Here is a 17000-nt window from a genome sequence, read left to right as displayed (position 1 = left end):
TCCTTGCAAAGATTTTTAGATTTCCCTTTTAAACGGTAGCACAAGGTTAAACATTGAGAATCTGTGCATTTTGTTTCTATGTCTAGTGCATTACTCGTATACTTTTAAACAATATGGCTCCAAAAAGGCCTGGGACCCGTCAAATGCAAGAAATCTACCTAAACCATTTGGGGACCCCAGAAATAGTCTGGTCCTCATCTTTTAAAAATTAATACTTTAAAAAAGTCCCATGGGTGACAAACACACACTTTTCCTTTTACCGCTCAGTATGAACAGCTATTAACAGGCTGTCATATTTATGTCTGAACTGTTGTCCTTAAATCAATAAAATATGGCACATAGCCAGTCCCGTTTCTCCCTTGTCTCTCCTTGGGGGGAGGGGGGTGTCACAGGGACGAGCTGCTGCCCCCTCCATCTCTAAGGTTCATATTCCACCAGCAGCAGAAACAGATGTAGCTGATTAAAGCAGAAAAGCTTTGCATAGAAAGGGAATTGGTGGCAAATAGAATCACGGGGAACATGGATCTAGGCTCCAGGAGTGGGTAGAGATTCAAAGGGAGGCTCTGTAGCCAGAGCCATGCTGGCACCTATGTCTGAGGGGCCATCCATGGGGGTAAGGGTGCTGCAACCTGCTCTCTGACTGTTGCCACCTGCCTCAATATTTGTCACTGTCTCTATGCCTTTCTCCCCTCAGCCTTGGTCTCAAAACCCTGAGTGGGACTGTCAAAGTTGGCCAGCTAGATCATGTGCTCATTCCCTTGCTGGAAAATAAGGGTCATCTAGGAAAGCACACTGTGGCTTTTTCACCTTCTATCCTGGGGGTCAGGCCAAGACTCCTATGAAGAAACCTACAATGGAGACTTTTCCACCCCCAGATGAGTGGTTTCAGAGCTGAGGATCCAAAATGCTGATAACCTCTGTGTGTGTGCATGCATGTGGGTGTGCTTTTTCCCACAGTCAGTGTGTAGTTCATAAAAAGTAAGAAAGTAATGTTTTCCCTTTTGTAAATTCTAATGAATCATATCCAACCATATAAATTACTCTGTATTTTTTCCCCACTTAGCATTATGTTCTTTAGGTCAACCTGTGATATTCTATCAGATGAATATACTGCGCTCTGTTTTTCTGTTTTTCCATGAACATTTAGTTTCTTTGCTCCCGTTTTTTTTCTCCAACAAACATGGCTGCAGTGAAGATCCATGTATGTGCCTCTGGGTACAATGTGCAAGACCCTTGGTAGGATACATTCTTAGAAGCAGAATTCCTGGAATGTAGAATAGAAACACTTTTAGTTTTACTCGATGCTGCCAAATTGCTATGAAAAGTCTGCACCAGTTTGTATTCCCACCAGCAGTGCATGGGAGTTTTATTTTCCCTCTGTCCTTGCCCAAAATTGATCTTGTCAGACTTTAAATCTTTTGGCTATGTGAGGGATGGCAGCCTGCTTTATTTTTAGGGTCTCCCCAGCATTAAAGAGAGACTGGCTGGTTCATACATTCCTGGATTTCTGCTGATGGTCCTTACCCAAACTCATGAGAAAATGGTTATATCTACAATGACATTAAAGATATAAACACTTGCAGGAGTGTCTCTGCTTTTATTGCGTGGATTGAAGAGATCATGAGATCATTCCCTGTAGTAGTTACAGAGAGCCCTTCATGGTTGTTATCTGATGAGGGTATCGGAACACAGTCATCTGATTTCATCCAGAGGGATTTGCTCTCTCTGAGATCTTTATCCTGGTGCTCAGAGCATGCCACAACACCAGAGTTCAAACACTGCAGTCACGTCGTTCCTTACTGAAGCAGACATTACTTTTGTGACACATTGCATTTGCCTTTCTTCTGTTAGCAAGATTGGTGAATTCAAGAAGAATTTCCCCACCCGCCCCTTTTTTTTTCTGATAAGGCAGGAAAACGAATGATGCTGTACCTGATTGGAACAGCAGGGAAAATTTAGGAAGTGGAATATAATTACCTGAGTTGGAACTTAGCCAGATCCATGGAGTAATAGCCTTGGGCTTAGAAAAATGCCATGGGATCTTCTAATGTGCACAATTGATCCTGTGTCAGATTCACCTCTTACCAGGAGGTTAAAGAAAATAGATACAGTAATGTTGCACACCTACTATGTGCTGAGCACTCCCTGTCACTCAGGGCAAACTTCACCCCAAGGCAGATGTTATTGCTGCCCTGTTGCAGGTGCAGTGGATGAGGCCAAGTTTGCAGGGGTCTGTCTTGTTCTGTATCTTGGGGTTTGTTCTATATCTGGCCATTGGCCAGCAAAAAGCTCCCATTCTGCAGAAAATGAATCACTCACTGTCTTCAGTAAGATAGAAAGTCTCAATGCTTGTCCTTCTATCAGAACCTTCTCCAAATGTGTTTCCCGCAGTTTTGTTCGTTCCTTCCGAGCCCAGGTGCCTGTAGTCGTAGAAATGGTGTTTATGGTCTCGCCTTTGGAGAACACTGGTGCTAATACCTAATTGGCTTTGCAAACTGCTCTTAAGAGACACAGAATTGCAAAACGGGCTCTGTACCAAGGTGATGTATGGTACAACAGCATTTTGAACTGTAAGCTTTAAATGGTTTTGATGATGGCCCTTCTGTAGTTATTTTTTCCTGAATCTCTAGGTTTATGGGGAAAACATGCAAATAAAGATTTTAAAGAAGGCAATAGTTTGGTCTTAAAATGTAAAGCTTTGCAGATAATATTTTAAGGGCTTTCCTATCAAGATTTCTAAATAATAATCAATTTTTTGAAATCGTGGTGGTCATTAGATTTAAATCACAAAGGAACATAAATATTTCATATCCAAAATTATGCTTTCCAAAGAGATGCAAAACTGCTGAACTTTATTTATTTACTTCACTCTAAAGGCTCCTGTTTGGATTCATATAGGTTTATGAGTAGGCATTTCAACATTTTTTAAAAGTACTTGTTCTGTTAAGAGTATACACTTGCTCATAAAATTGATTTTAATGTAGTGACAATAAAATGCAGGCTCAGCATGAAATGTGGATATGGCTGTGCAGAATCAGCAGCTCGATGGCTTAAGACCACTTCTAATGAACACAGATAATTTTTGTATTTGGTATTCACGCTAAAAATATATTTCGAATTTGGTTCAATAATCCTAGTAGGAGCACCTATCAGCTTCATAATGTTGTCTCCTGTTTTTAAGTAAGTTATAAGCTCTGCATGCCTGGGTATTTCTGTTATTACCTTGTAGTGCCCGTATATATCTTTACGCCTTTACGAGCCATGCTGCGTTTTAACAGGTTTATTGAGATATATTTCACCTGTCCTACAATTCATCTGCTTAAAGTGTATGTTCAGTGTTTTTAGTAAATCCACAGAGTTGTGTAACCATCACCACAATCAATTTTAGGGTATTTTCGTCATCCAGAAAGAAACCCTGCACCCACTGTTAAGTCAGTCTCCATTTTCCTTGGCCTCTACCCCCAGCCTTAGGCAGTTACTAATCTACTTTCTGTCTCTATAGATTTGCTTGCTTTCCCGTATTTCATTTAAGTGGAATCATACAATGCATGGTCTTTTTTGTCTGGCTTCTTTCACTTAGCACAACATTTCATGGTGCCTGTGTGTTACAGAACATTTCAGTACTTCTCCTTCTTAAAGCTGAGAAACTTTCCATTGTATGACATACCGTATGTTCTGTACCTATTCCCCAACGGAGGCACATTCGACTTTCTAATTTTGGGCTATTGGGAATAATACCGTGGCAAACATTTCTGTTACAGGCTTTTCAATTCTTTTGGCTATATATTTAAGACGAGGATTACTGGGTCATGTAATAACTCTATGGTTAGCATTGTGGATAACAGTGAAATTGTTTATCAAATTGGCTGCACCATTTTACAGTCCGAGGAGCAGTGAATTCTTGCCAATATCTGTTATTTGTGTTTTATTTTTCACCCTGGTGACTTTGGGGTGATAATTCTTTATGGTTTTGATTCTTTAATGGCTAATCTTGTTAAGCATCTTTTTGGGAGTTTATTGGCCACTTACATACCTTTTTAAAGAAATGACAACTTAGATTCTTTGCCATTTCTAATTGACTTATTTATCTTTTTTCTTATTTTATTGAGAAATAATGGAGATACATTACTATAAAAGTTTAAGGTATCAGCATGGTGGTTTGGTTTACATATATCATCACATGATTACCATAATAAGTTTGGTTAACATCCATCATTTCATATAAATACAAAAAGAAGAAAGAAAAAAAACCCCAATATTTCCTCCTTGTGATGAGAACTCTCAGGATCTACTCTTTTAACAACTTTGCTGTCTCACACAGTGTGTATTCCTGTTGTCCATTACATTCCAAGTACTTACCTATAACTGGAAGTCTGTGCCTTTTGAACACCTTGCTCCATTTCCCTCTGATCTCCTTTCCCATGAGTTTGTTTTCTTGTTTGTTTTGTTTTAGATTCCGCATGTAAGTGAAATCACATGGTATTTGTCTTTCTCTGTCTGACCTGTTTCACTTAGCATAATGCCCTTGGGGTCCATCTGTGTTGTTGCAAATGAGGAATTTCCTTGTTTTTTTTTTTGTTTTTTTTTTGTTTTTGTTTTTTTTTTTGTTTAATGGCTGAATAGCATTCTATTGCACATATATTCTACACCTTCAATTGATAAATACTCAAGTTGTTTCCATGTCATGGCTGTTGTAAAGAAAACTGCTCTGAACGTGGAGGTGCAGATACCTTTTCCATTAGTGTTTTCAGTACCTTTGGATAAACTGGTAGAAGTGAGATTCTGGATCATGTGAGAGTTCTATTTTTAATTTTTTGAGGATCTTCCATACTGTTTTCCACAGTGGCTGCTCCAGTTCACAGTCCCATCAGCAGTGCACAAGGGTTTCCTTTTCCCCAGATCCTCCCCAGTATTTGTTATCTTTTACCTTTTTGATGATGGTCATTCTAACAGGTGTGAGGTGATACCTCATTATGGTTTTAATTTGCATTTCCCCAATGGCTAATGATGATGAGCATCTTTTCATGTACCTGTTGACCTTCAATGTGTCTTTTTTGGAGAAATGTCTATTCAGGTCCTTAGCCCATTTTTTAATTAGGTGGGTTTTTTTTTGTTTTTTTTGTTTTTGTTTTTGTTTTTTGTTTTTTGTTTTTTTGCTCTTAAGTTATATGAATTTTTTATATATTTAGGATATTAAACCCTTGTCAGATAGGTGGTTTACACACATATTTCCCATTCTACAAGTTTCTCATTTCACTTTGTTGATAGTTTATTTTGCTATGCGGAAGATTTTAGTTTGATATAGACCCACTTGTTAACTTTTTATTCTTTTACCTGTACTTCGGGAGTCATATTTGAGAAATTATTACCAAGACCCGTGCTGAGGAGCTGTATTCCTTTGTTTCCTTCCAGGAGTTTCATGGTTTCATCTCACATTTCAGTCTTTAACCCATTTCAAGTTAATTTTTGTGACTGGTGTAAGATATGGGTCCAATTTCATTCTTTTGCATATGAATATCCACTTATCCCAGCTCCATTTGTTGAAAAGACTGTCTTTTCTTCATTGAGTTGAAAAGACTGTCTTTTTTTCCATTGAGTATGCTTGACTTCCTTTGTAAAAATTAGTTGACTGTGTATGCTGGGGTATTTTTCTGCGCTCTTGATTCTGTTCCATTGGTCTGTTTGTCCATTTCTATGCCAGTATCATGCTGTTTTGATGACTATGGTTCATAGTTTAGCTTGAAATCAGGAAACGTGGTGCCTCTTGCTTTGTTCTTCTTTCTTAGGATTTCTTTGGATATTCAGGGTCCTTTGTGATTCCATAAACGTTTTAGGAGTGTTTTTTCTACTCCTGTAAAAGATGCCATTGGAATCTCAGTAGGGATTGCATTGAATCTATAGATGACTGTTGGTAGTATTGGCATTTTAAAAATATTAATTCTTTCAATCCATGTACATGAAATTTCCATTTATTTGTGTCTTTTTTTTAATGTTTATTTATTTTTGAGAGAGACAGAGACAGAATGAGAATGGGTTAGGGGCAGAGACAGAGGGAGACACAGAATCTGAAGCAGGCTCCAGGCTCTGAGCTGTCAGCACAGAGCTCGACGCGGGACTCGAACTCATGAGCTGTGAGATCATGACCTGAGCCGAAGTCAGACTGAGCCACCCAGGCACCTCTATTTGTGTCTTTTAAGTTTTTTTTAAATCAATGTTTTGTTTTCAGCACATAGATCTTTTACCTCCCTAGCTAAATTTATTCCCAAGTATTGATGCTGTCATAAATGAGATTGATCGCTTTATTTATTTTTTAGAAATTTGCTGTCAGTACATGGAAGTTCTGCTCATCTTTATATGTTTATTTTGTAATCTGGGACTTTACAGAATTCTTTGATTAGATATAATAGTTTTCTGGTTGAGTCTTTAGATTTTTTTCTATATAAAATTATGTTACCTGCAAATAGAGGTAATTTTGTTTCTTTCTTTCCAGTTCTGATAACTTCTATTTATTTTTCTTGTCTGACTGCCCTAGCTAGGACTTCTAGAACTATGTTGAATAGGAGTGGCAAAAGTGGCAACCTTGTCTTGTTCTGATTTTAGAGGAAAAGCTTTCAACATTTTACTATTCAGTGTGGTAGTATGTGTGGATTTGTCATTTGTGACTTTTACTGTGCTATGTTCCTTCTGTGTATAATTTGTTCATAGTTTTTATCATGGATGGATACTGGATTTTGTGCAGTGCTTTATCTGCATCTCTTGAGATGGTTATATGATTCTTTCTTTTCATTCTATTAATGTGATACATTAATGTGGTACAATCATTGATTTACCTATGTTGAACCATCCTTGCATCCCAGGAATAAATTCTACTTGATCATGATGCATGATCCTTTTAATGTGCTGCTGAATTGGTTTGCTAGTATTTTATTGAGGATTTTTACATCTATATTCATCAGGAATATGGGCCTACTTTGTTTTGTTTGGTTGTTTGTTTGTTTGTTAGTAGTGTTATTTTCTAGTTTCAGTATCAGAATAATGCTGGACTAATAAAATGAGTTTGGGAGTATTTCTTCCTCTTCAATTTTGTGGAAGAGTTTGAGAAGGATTGATGCTAATTCTTCTTTAAATGTTTGGCAAAATTCACTGGTGAAGTCATTTGTCCCTGTTACTGAGTTGGGGGATTTTTTGATTACTGATTCATCTCCTTACTCATAATTGGTCTATTCAGATTTTCTATTTCTTCCTGACTTTCTCTTGATAAGCTGTCTAAGAATTTTTCAGTTTCTTAAAAGTTATTTGGTTTGTTGGCAGGTAGTTGCTCTTAGTAGCCTCCTAAGACCCTTTGAATTTCTACCATATCAGTTGTAAGGTCTCCTATTTCATTTATAATTTGTTGATTTGGGTCTTTCCCCGCCCCCCCCCTTGGTTAGTCTACCTAAGGGTTTGTCAATTTTATATTTTGAAAGAAGCTGCTCTTAGTTTAGCTAATCTTTTCTAATGTTTTCTGTCCTTTACTTCTACTCTAATCTTTGTTATTTCCGTTTTTCTCCTAACTTTGGGCTCAGTTTGTTCTTTTTTAGTTCTTTAAGATGTAGAGTTAGGTTGTATATTTAGGATCTTTATTGCGTCTTAATGTAGGTATTTATTGTTGTGAACTTTCCTCTTAGAATGACTTTTGCCGCATCCCACAAGTTCTGGTATTTTGTGTTTACTTTTTGTCTAAAGAAACTTTTTTTTTCTTCTTTAATGTCTTCTTTGGTCCATTTGTTATTTAGGAGAGAGTTGTTTAATTTTCACGTGTTCATAAATTTTCCAGGTTTCCTCTTGTTATTGATCTCTAATTTCATGTTTTTGTGGTCAGAAAGATTTTTGGCACCATTTCAGTCTTCTTCAATTTGCTAAGACTTGTTTTGTGGCCAACTATATGGTCTCTCCTAGAAAGTATTCCGTGTGTGCTTGGGAAGAATGTGCATTCTGCTGTTGTTGGCTAGAGTTTTTTATATGTGTTCGTTAGGTCCATTTGGTCTAGAGTGTCGTTCAAGTCTGCCGTTGGGTGCTTCACCACTATGTATGTAAATTGTATCTTCTTGATGTGTTAGACCCCTTTGTCATTACATAATGACTTTCTTTGTCTCTTTTTACCATTTTTAGTTTAAAGTCTATTTTGTCTAAGTATAGCCACCTCTGCTGCATTTTTGTTTTGTTTTTGTGGTTGCCATTTCGTTGAAATGTCTTTTTCCATCCCCTCACTCTCAGCCTATGTGTGTCTTTAAGGCTAAGGTGCATCTCTTGGAGGCAGCACATTGTTGGTTCTTTCTTTCTTTCTTTCTTCCTTTCTTTCTTTCTTTCTTTCTTTCTTTCTTTCTTTCTTTCTTTTTCTTTCTTTCTTTCTTTCTTTCTTTCTTTCTTTCTTTCTTTCTTTCTTTCTTTCTTCGGATGTTCTATGTCTTTTGAGCCATTTACATATAAAGCAACTATGGATAGGAAAGGACTCACTATTTCCTTTTTGTTAATGTCTTTCTGGTTGTAGATCCATTGTTCTTTTTTTTCTGATTTTGGTGTCTTGTGTGTTTGTGTGTGTTTTGATGTTTTTGGTTTCAGTATATTTTGACTTCTTTATCTTGTTCTTTCATGAACCCATTATCAGTGAGATTTACTCTACCATTTATGTTTTTATGATGTTAATTAGCCTTTTTTTACTTCCATTCAAAGAACACCCTTTTGCATTTCTTTTTCTTTTCTTTTCTTTTTTTATTATAGTATAGTTGACATACAATGGTCTGTTAGTTTCAGGTGTACAACATAGTGATTTGATAATTCTGTACATTATGTAGTGCTCACAGTAAGGCGTAGTTACCATCTGTAGCCATACAAAATTATTTAAAAATATTATTGATGATATTCCTAATGCTGTACTTTTCATTCCTATGACTTTATTTTTTCATTGCTATGATTTTATTTTATAACTGCAAGTTTGTACCTCTTAATCTATTTCACCCATTCCCCCACTCTCCTTTAGCAACCACCAGTTTGTTTTCTGTATTTATGAGCCTGTTTCTATTTTGTATGTTTATTTATTTGTTTTGGTTTTTTTTGATTCCACATAATATGTGAAATCATATGGAATTTGTCTTTTTTTTGTCTGACTTATTTCACTTAGCATAATACTCTATGTACCAATGTGTATTGTCACAGATGGCAATATTTCATTTTTTTATGGCTGAGTAATATTCTGTTCCATTATGGAATAGAACATTTTCTTTATCCATTCATCTACCTATAGACACTTATTTTGCTTCCATATCTTGGCTATTGTAAATAATGGTACAGTAAACATAAGGTGCCTCTACCTTTACAGATTTATGTTTTTGTTTTCTTTAGGTCAATACCCAACGGTGACATTACTGGATTTTATGGTATTTCTCTTTTAATTTTTGAGGAAACTCCATACTTCTTCCCATAATGTCTCCACCAATTAACATTCCCAACAATAATGCACAAGGGTTGCCTTTCCTCCACATCTTTGCCAACCCTTGTTATTTTTTGTCTTATTGATACTAGCCATTCTGACTGATGTGAGATAGTATCTCACTGTGGTTTTGATTTGTGTTTCCGATGATGAGTTATGTTGAACATCTTTTCATGTGTTTGTTGGCCATCTGTATGTCTTCTATGAAAAATGCCTATTCAGGTCCTCTGCCTATTTTTCAATCAGATTATTAGTTTTTTTTGTTTTGTTTTGTTTTGTTTTGGTGTTGAGTTGTATGACTTTCTTACATATTTTGAATACAACCCTTATTCGATATAACGTTTTCAAATATCTTCTTTCATTTAGTAGGTTAATTTTTAGTTCTGTTGGTGGTCTCCTTTGCTGTACAAAAGTTTTTTAGTTTGATGTGGTCCATTTGGTATTATTGTGAGGTAGTTCTGGTGATAACGAACTCTCCCAGCTTTTTGTTGTTCAGGGAAGTCTTTTATCCCTCCTTCATTTCTGAAGGACAGCTTCACCAGGCATAGAATTCTGGATTGGCGGTTATTTTCTTTCAATATTTTGAGTATATCAATCATGCTCTTTTGGCCTCAAAAGTTCATGTTGAGAAATCATCCACTAGTCTTATGGGGGTTTCCTTGTATGTGACTTCTGACTTTTCTCTTGCTGTTCTTAATGTTTTTAATTGTTTTTTAATTTTTACAGTAAGTTTTAATAGGTCTTGGTGTAGCCTATTTGAGTTCACCCTATTTGGTATCTCTTGGACTTCATGCATCTAAATGTTTTTTTCTTATCCCGGGTTTGGGAAGTTGACAGCCATTACTGCTTTAAATACACTTTCTGTCTCTTTCCCTTTTCTTTCCCTTCTAAAATTCCCATGATATGAATATTGTTTTTTTCATTGTGCCCTATAAGCCCTGTAGCTTTCTTCACTCTTTTTTCCCCCCTCTAATTGTGTAATTTCAATGTCCTATTCTATAGGTCACTTATTTCTAATGTATGGTAGAATCTACTTTATAAGGAAGCTCCTGTCCTCTGGTATAGGGAGGGTACCTATCACAGTGGAATTTTATGGCCTATTTCAGGGACAAAGGGTGTGGGAAGATCAGAGTGATCTCTTTACTACTGCCATTTTCATATACTTTTTCATCTTAAAATATTAATATGCCATTTCATGAACTTTGTCATCCATTAGATTATCATGTGGTTTTGTCTTTTATTTGGTTGGTAGGGTGCCTTATACTGATTGATTTTTGGATGTTATATCAACCTAGAATTCCTAGGATAAATCTCACTTGGTTATGGTGTATGGTCTTTTTTATATGTTGTCATATAACACATTAAGTGCAAAGTGATTTGCATATATGATACCTTGAATTCTAAATTCTAAAAATTACACAGAATCGTGCTCCATTATTTTTCTTCCAATTCAAAAACATAATAATATAATGAAAAAGATTGAAAACAAAAACCCACCTGCCATGTATTACATGAAGTGAACATAATGAACCTAGGACAGTGCTGCACATTCTAAGAGACCAATGAAAGTTAGCTGTTATTATCGTTCCTGTTTTTAGGCACTGCATCCTGATGGGCCCACTAGAATACGTTAGCTGCAGATTAAATGCTAAAATCATTGATTTCTTACAATTTATCAATGTCTGTCTTAAAACTAAAAGAAGAAAAATGTTTGCAGAATGTACTGTTTTTCAGTGTGGGCAGTACCATTCTGTTCTTAGCACTAGCTTCCTTGTTTGAGGACAAGTACACAGAGAAAGGAGCTGACTACTTTGTCTGGCATTTTGGGAATGCCTCCAGTTCATTTCAACCTATGTCATTACATTAAAATGCAAATGAAAATAAAAAAGGGTTAGGACCCAGTCCTCTTTTGCCCCACTTCAGTTTGCACTTTGATCTCGCAAATTATCGTTCTTTGATTTTGTTGTTAGCATTTTGGTGCAGACTTTGAAGGATCAATAATATGAAACATCTACAAAAAGAGTTGCATCTTGGTCAATAATTTCTGGCTTTGAGATCAAAGGCTGATTTGAGGTCAATTAATACATGAAAACCTCTGTTCTTTTAAAAACTGCTTTCTTAATAATAAGCAACAGAATATGGCAGAGATGAGAAAATAGGAGAGTTGTAGTAAAACTCCTGTTTGATATTCATGGAAGATATTTCGTTTCTAGAAATCCTGCAGATTTTAGAAGAAAGCTGGCATAGCATTTTGAAAGGGTATCCGGGAGACGAATGGGCCTATAAATTTGGAGAGAGAGAGAGAGAATTTTTCTTTTTGAATATGGGATACATTGAAAATTTCTACTCTAATGGTGCTATACCTGGTGTTACAATTAAGATAGTTTGGCAGGATTCAGAGCATACAGCTCAGCATGGGAGCAAAACTTCTCTGGCTGCAGAGACTTTTTTTCTTGGGATCTTTTCCAGTTTCCAGTGGTAGATTAGTTATTTTAAATAGTAATGAACATTTTTGAGGGTACCAGGCACACAGAATACCTTCCTGGCATCATCTTGTTTAATCTTTTCCCCAACCTTATGTAATAGGTACTTTTTAAAAATAAAATCCCTGTTTTTAAAATTATATATATATATACGTATGTATGTATATATGTGTGTGTGTGTGTGTGTGTGTGTGTGTGTGCCCATTAAGGCTTGGGTTGAGGAACTTTTGCTTCTGTTCAGAGGTAATAAGGGGCTAAAATAATGATGCTTGAATGCTTGAACACACATGGCATAAATCCAAATCTTAAGAAAGATTGGCCTTCCCAATCGAAAACAGTTCTAGAATTCCTATCACTGGACAGGGAGAATCCAGACATCTTAAAACTTTGGAAATATTATATAGGCCTTTAACATTTATTGAAAAAATTAAAAATGCCATTATTAGAAATTTTGACTTTCATGTTCTTGGAAGAACTGATCTGGAAAATAGAATTCCACAGTTCCTTTGTCTTGTGCACCCTGTTGGATGAGTTACTATCTTCCACTTAGGTCAATTAATTATGTTTAATCTGAGAAGGATAAGTTTCTTATAAAAGTGTTTATGCTTAATGAGTTTGCATGTGTTCATCTGGTTTCCATTTGAGTTGTGGCTTTTATTATCTTAGCCAGATTATTTTTTCTGGCAGTCCTTTTCTCAACCAAGCAATGCTCTTTCCCAAACTAAGGACAGTCAACCCATTCCAGAGAAGGGCCCTCCCAAAATACAGTTTGGACAGAGGCATAAATTCCTTGGACTTTTAACCTTACCATGTGAGTAATACGCACTGGCAGTCTTTCAGAAAGCTGTTTTGAAGACCAAAACAATTCTAAAGGAAAAGTGATAACCTTTGATCCAAAGATCATATCTTTGGCCCCCAAATTAAAAATGTAAGTTATATCCTAACAAACAGCCCACTGGAGGCAGTAAGTATTAGCAGATTGTATTGATAAATGAGTTTTTCTGTGTTTTTGTTTTTGGTGCAGTTAGCCATTGCTGGAAACAGGACCCTTAGGAAAGTAGGTTTCCAAGTGTGGACTTCCAGTGGATGAACAGATCAATGGCAGAACTAGTGACAATTGTGATATTCCGATTATTGTTATGAAGTTAACTGATAGAGCAGAGTACATGTAGTTCATAAGTTTCTCAAGACAGATTACAGAAACTAACACTTAGTATTTTTGAGGGGGCGGCGAAAAGAGCACTTTTGTGTACCCTTCTGGTAGAGATGCAAATTGTTACATGCTTTAAGGAAAGCGGTTTGGCAATTTGTGTCAAAAGCCTTTTTAAACTGCATTTCTTTTGCCTTATTAAATTCAGGTTCTAAAAATTTATGCTAAGGGAGAAACAGAAAGTATATATGATGATTTAATTATGAAAAGTTTTATCTTGGCATTATGTATAGGAAACCAAAATGTTCAACAGTACAGGATGATCCAGTAAGCTTTTGTCTGTCTGGGCCGTATGCATCAGGACTTATCAGCCTTGACCATATTGACCTTGTGGTCAATATTGACCTTTTTTGTGGGGGTTGTTTTGTGCATTACAGGATATTTAACACCATCCATGGCCTCTTTTCACTAGATACCTGTAGTACCCCTACCATCTTGATCTCTGTTGTGACAAACAGAATGTCTCTGGACATTATCAGATGTTCCCTGGCGGGTGGGGGGTGGGCATTGCCCCAGTTGAGAATGATTGATGTATATCAGGCAGAATTTCAAATAGTTTTAGATGAATATTTAACAAGGGAAAATGCTGATGACATTTTGTTAATTTTTTAAGTGTATGGTTACTTCAAAAGGGGAGAAAGAGACCAATAGACCATATTAGATAGAGTTCAGTTTTCATAATGGCAAGGGGTTGTTCTGATAGTGAAATGCAAAGCCAAAGTTCCCACCAGAGACCTCAGAGCAACCCATGAATAACATAGCTGCTCATAATATGCTCCCAGGATTCTGTCAGGTGCTAGAAGCTTCCTTTTTGGTTCCAATGGAATTTTTTTTTTAACTTTCATTTAACCCCCTCACCACTCCTACCCCATTTTTTAAAAATTTTTTTTAAACTTTTTTTTTTTAACGTTTATTTATTTTTGAGACAGAGACAGAGCATGAATGGGGGAGGGTCAGAGAGAGAGGGAGACACAGAATCTGAAACAGGCTCCAGGCTCTGAGCGGTCAGCACAGAGCCCGATACGGGGCTCGAACTCACGGACCGCAAGATCATGACCTGAGCCGAAGTCGGCCGCTTAACCAACTGAGCCACCCAGGCGCCCCACTCCTACCCCATTTTTAACCGTTCTCATGATTTGGCTTTTAATTTGTCTTTTTCCCCAGTGCAATAAATAATCTTTATGAACCTTCCTGAATTCACTCTTAGCCTGGGTCAATCAAAGGTCAGTTTCCAGCCTTCCTCAGATTGCCCAGGCTTTGGGTCAACATGCTATATGTCTCCTCAACAAGTTACTGGACACGTTACATTAAAAAAACAAAAACAAAAACAAAACACTAGTGTGCAGAAATGCATGCATATTTTAAAAGTTGCTTCTTAGAGATAAATTTATGTATGATTAAAAAATTAAATACTTCTTTATTTTTAATATTTATTGTCCAAAATATTTCCTAAAAGTGAAAAATAAGTTATTTAAATCACAAATCCTAGGAAGAAATTGAATTGATTGCCAATATATTGGACATTCTTTAAATATATTAGCCATATTAGGAGGCAGAATATGTAAATTAAGTTGGTCCAGGTTAGGTGTTTTTGGAGGCCATTCAGATTTGGGGAAGATTGAGTTCTATTATTTCTCAGGCAGTTTGGAAACATATTATGTGTTTAAAAAAGGAAAAAGAAAACTGTATGATATCCCACCCTTGGTGTTCCAAAAGAACTCTCCTGCCATGCTAAATAAGGAATAAAATTCAAAATTTCAAGATTTGAAATTCATTCTCTGAAAATTATTTTAGTTCATGGGAAACCTACTCTTCAAACTAAATGTATATTCAAACTGAGTGTATTTTATCTTTCCCCTTGCACCACTCAGAAGGTATAGAAGCCTTTGAAGGGCTGAAAATCTGTAATGATTATAGCAGGAAGAGAAATGTTACTATGTGAAAGAGACTCTTCCTTGCATTTCTACATCTGTAGGAGGAAAAGTGGGTGGTGGTGGGGTGCCTGGGTAGCTCAGTCGGTTAAGCGTCTGACTTCAGCTTAGGTCATAATCTCATGGCTTGTTAGTTCTAGCCCCGCATCAGGTTCTGTGCAGATGGCTCAGAGCCTGGAGCCTGCTTCAGATTCCGTCTCCCTCTCTTTCTGCCTCTCCCCTGCTTGCTGTCTATCTCTCTTTCTCGCTCAAAAATAAATAATAACAAGAAAAAATTTTTTTAAAAAAGTGGGCAGTGGGCTCTGTTGGTCCCACACACCTTGACTGGCCCTTCTGGTTGAGAAATTGTAGTGCACTCACTTGTAGTGCATGAGAAAAACCAGAGAGATTTGGAGAAATTTGGAGGCATTGGGGAGTGGGGAGGGACAAAAAGGAGAGAGGAAGGAGTCATAGGTAGGGTGCAGGGTGAGAATCCAAGGTCTAGGACATATATGAGTAACACGTGGAGGTTTTGCAATGGACATTTTAAATGTTTAATTTTTAGTAGCTTACCCATGCAAGGATATACCAGCGATGGTACTCAAAATACTTCGCAGACTTTCAGGACAGGCTTGAAACTGATCCTAGGCTTAACCAAGGGGGTGGGGGGTAAAACTACAGAAGAGCAGTTCAGGTGTAGTATCCCTTTAATGCAAGTTATCGTGACAGATGGCGACACACTCAAAAACCTTGTCTTAGGGACCCAACTTACCACAGTGGCCTGCAGCAAAAGGTGAGCAGAGTAGGAGACCATGAGAGGGACAGGAGAGGGCAATATTAGTGAGACGTCCTGCTGTCCGAATGTGCAACATAATCTGTCTTTAACAATCCATAGGAATATGAAAGTGGGGGTGCTCCGTGTATGTGGGAGCCAGCTTGGAAGATTTTCTCAAAGGAGCCATCACAGTTCTAAATTATCCTTCATAAAGGCATGCCCACAAGAAAGGAAGCAGACAGAGTGAGCCCCACACTGGTGGGGCATGTAGGCATCAGAGATTTGAAAAGGGGCATGTCAGCTGACTGAGCAATTCCAGTGAGAGGAGGGATCAAATAGGAAGAGGAGAGAGGCCAAAACCAAAACGGGACAGAAGAACTTCCAGCCCAAGAGGCACCTTCCAAACAAGGAACCCTGGGATTCTAACCCAGATTCAGGGAGTATACTCATTCTAAATATGATTCAAACCATAAGCCTTTTTACAGTTTATCCATGGACGCAAGAGTTGTTGTCTCCAAAGAGGGCGCCGAAGATGCAGCCCTCATACCCAAAATATCCAAGGACAAAGAAAGCAAGGTCCCCGTTGTTGCAGGTGAAGCGCTACTAGGGCAATGGGGGAAGAGGTTACAATGGCGACTGTAAGACGCCAGTCGCAAACGGGGTGCCCAGTCTACCTACCTCTCTGCCCAGCCAACTGCAAACTCTGTCTCCACATATGGCTCCCACACTAGCCAGCTCATACCATGTTCTGTCAGTCTCAGTGTTAGAAAACTCTTCTTTACTCTTAGGGAGCATGGCTGTCCGGAGTTTCTGCATACTGGGTCCATCTCATAAAATCGGAAGTCAGCTGTCATTCTCAATTGCCCCTACTTCTCCTGTGACCCAGTTTTTCAGTCACTGGACTGAAGGTTCTGATTTAAAACACACACACACACACACACACACACACACAATCTGTTCCTAGGACAATAGTTCCCTGTAGTATTTCTTAGCCTCTGTGCACACGTGGCTTGTGAGTTTTCATGTTGGTGTGACCCCATCAGTGGATCTGGCTCCAACACTCAGCTGACTGAGGGGGAGTACGTGGCTGTTGTTGTTTTCCTTGGTGTGGATGCCCTCCGTCTGGGGTGTGGTCAGGTTTGACTCTGGAGGG

General features: G+C 37.6%; 1 protein-coding gene across 1 annotated transcript in view; it reads left to right on the top strand.

Moving 5' to 3' along the window:
- PTPRM (protein tyrosine phosphatase receptor type M) overlaps positions 1-17000 on the top strand; it is a 595371-nt gene that overhangs the window by 132406 nt on the left and 445965 nt on the right. The gene's annotated exons all lie outside the window — the stretch shown is intronic.

Source organism: Lynx rufus, unplaced genomic scaffold (genome assembly GCF_022079265.1).
Source record: "Lynx rufus isolate CCGP_SWC_20201006 ecotype Redwood Valley unplaced genomic scaffold, mLynRuf1.p SCAF_29, whole genome shotgun sequence".
Taxonomy (NCBI): domain Eukaryota; kingdom Metazoa; phylum Chordata; class Mammalia; order Carnivora; family Felidae; genus Lynx; species Lynx rufus.
Note: the sequence above shows the minus strand (reverse complement) of the source record. Positions and strands in the feature narration are given on the sequence as shown.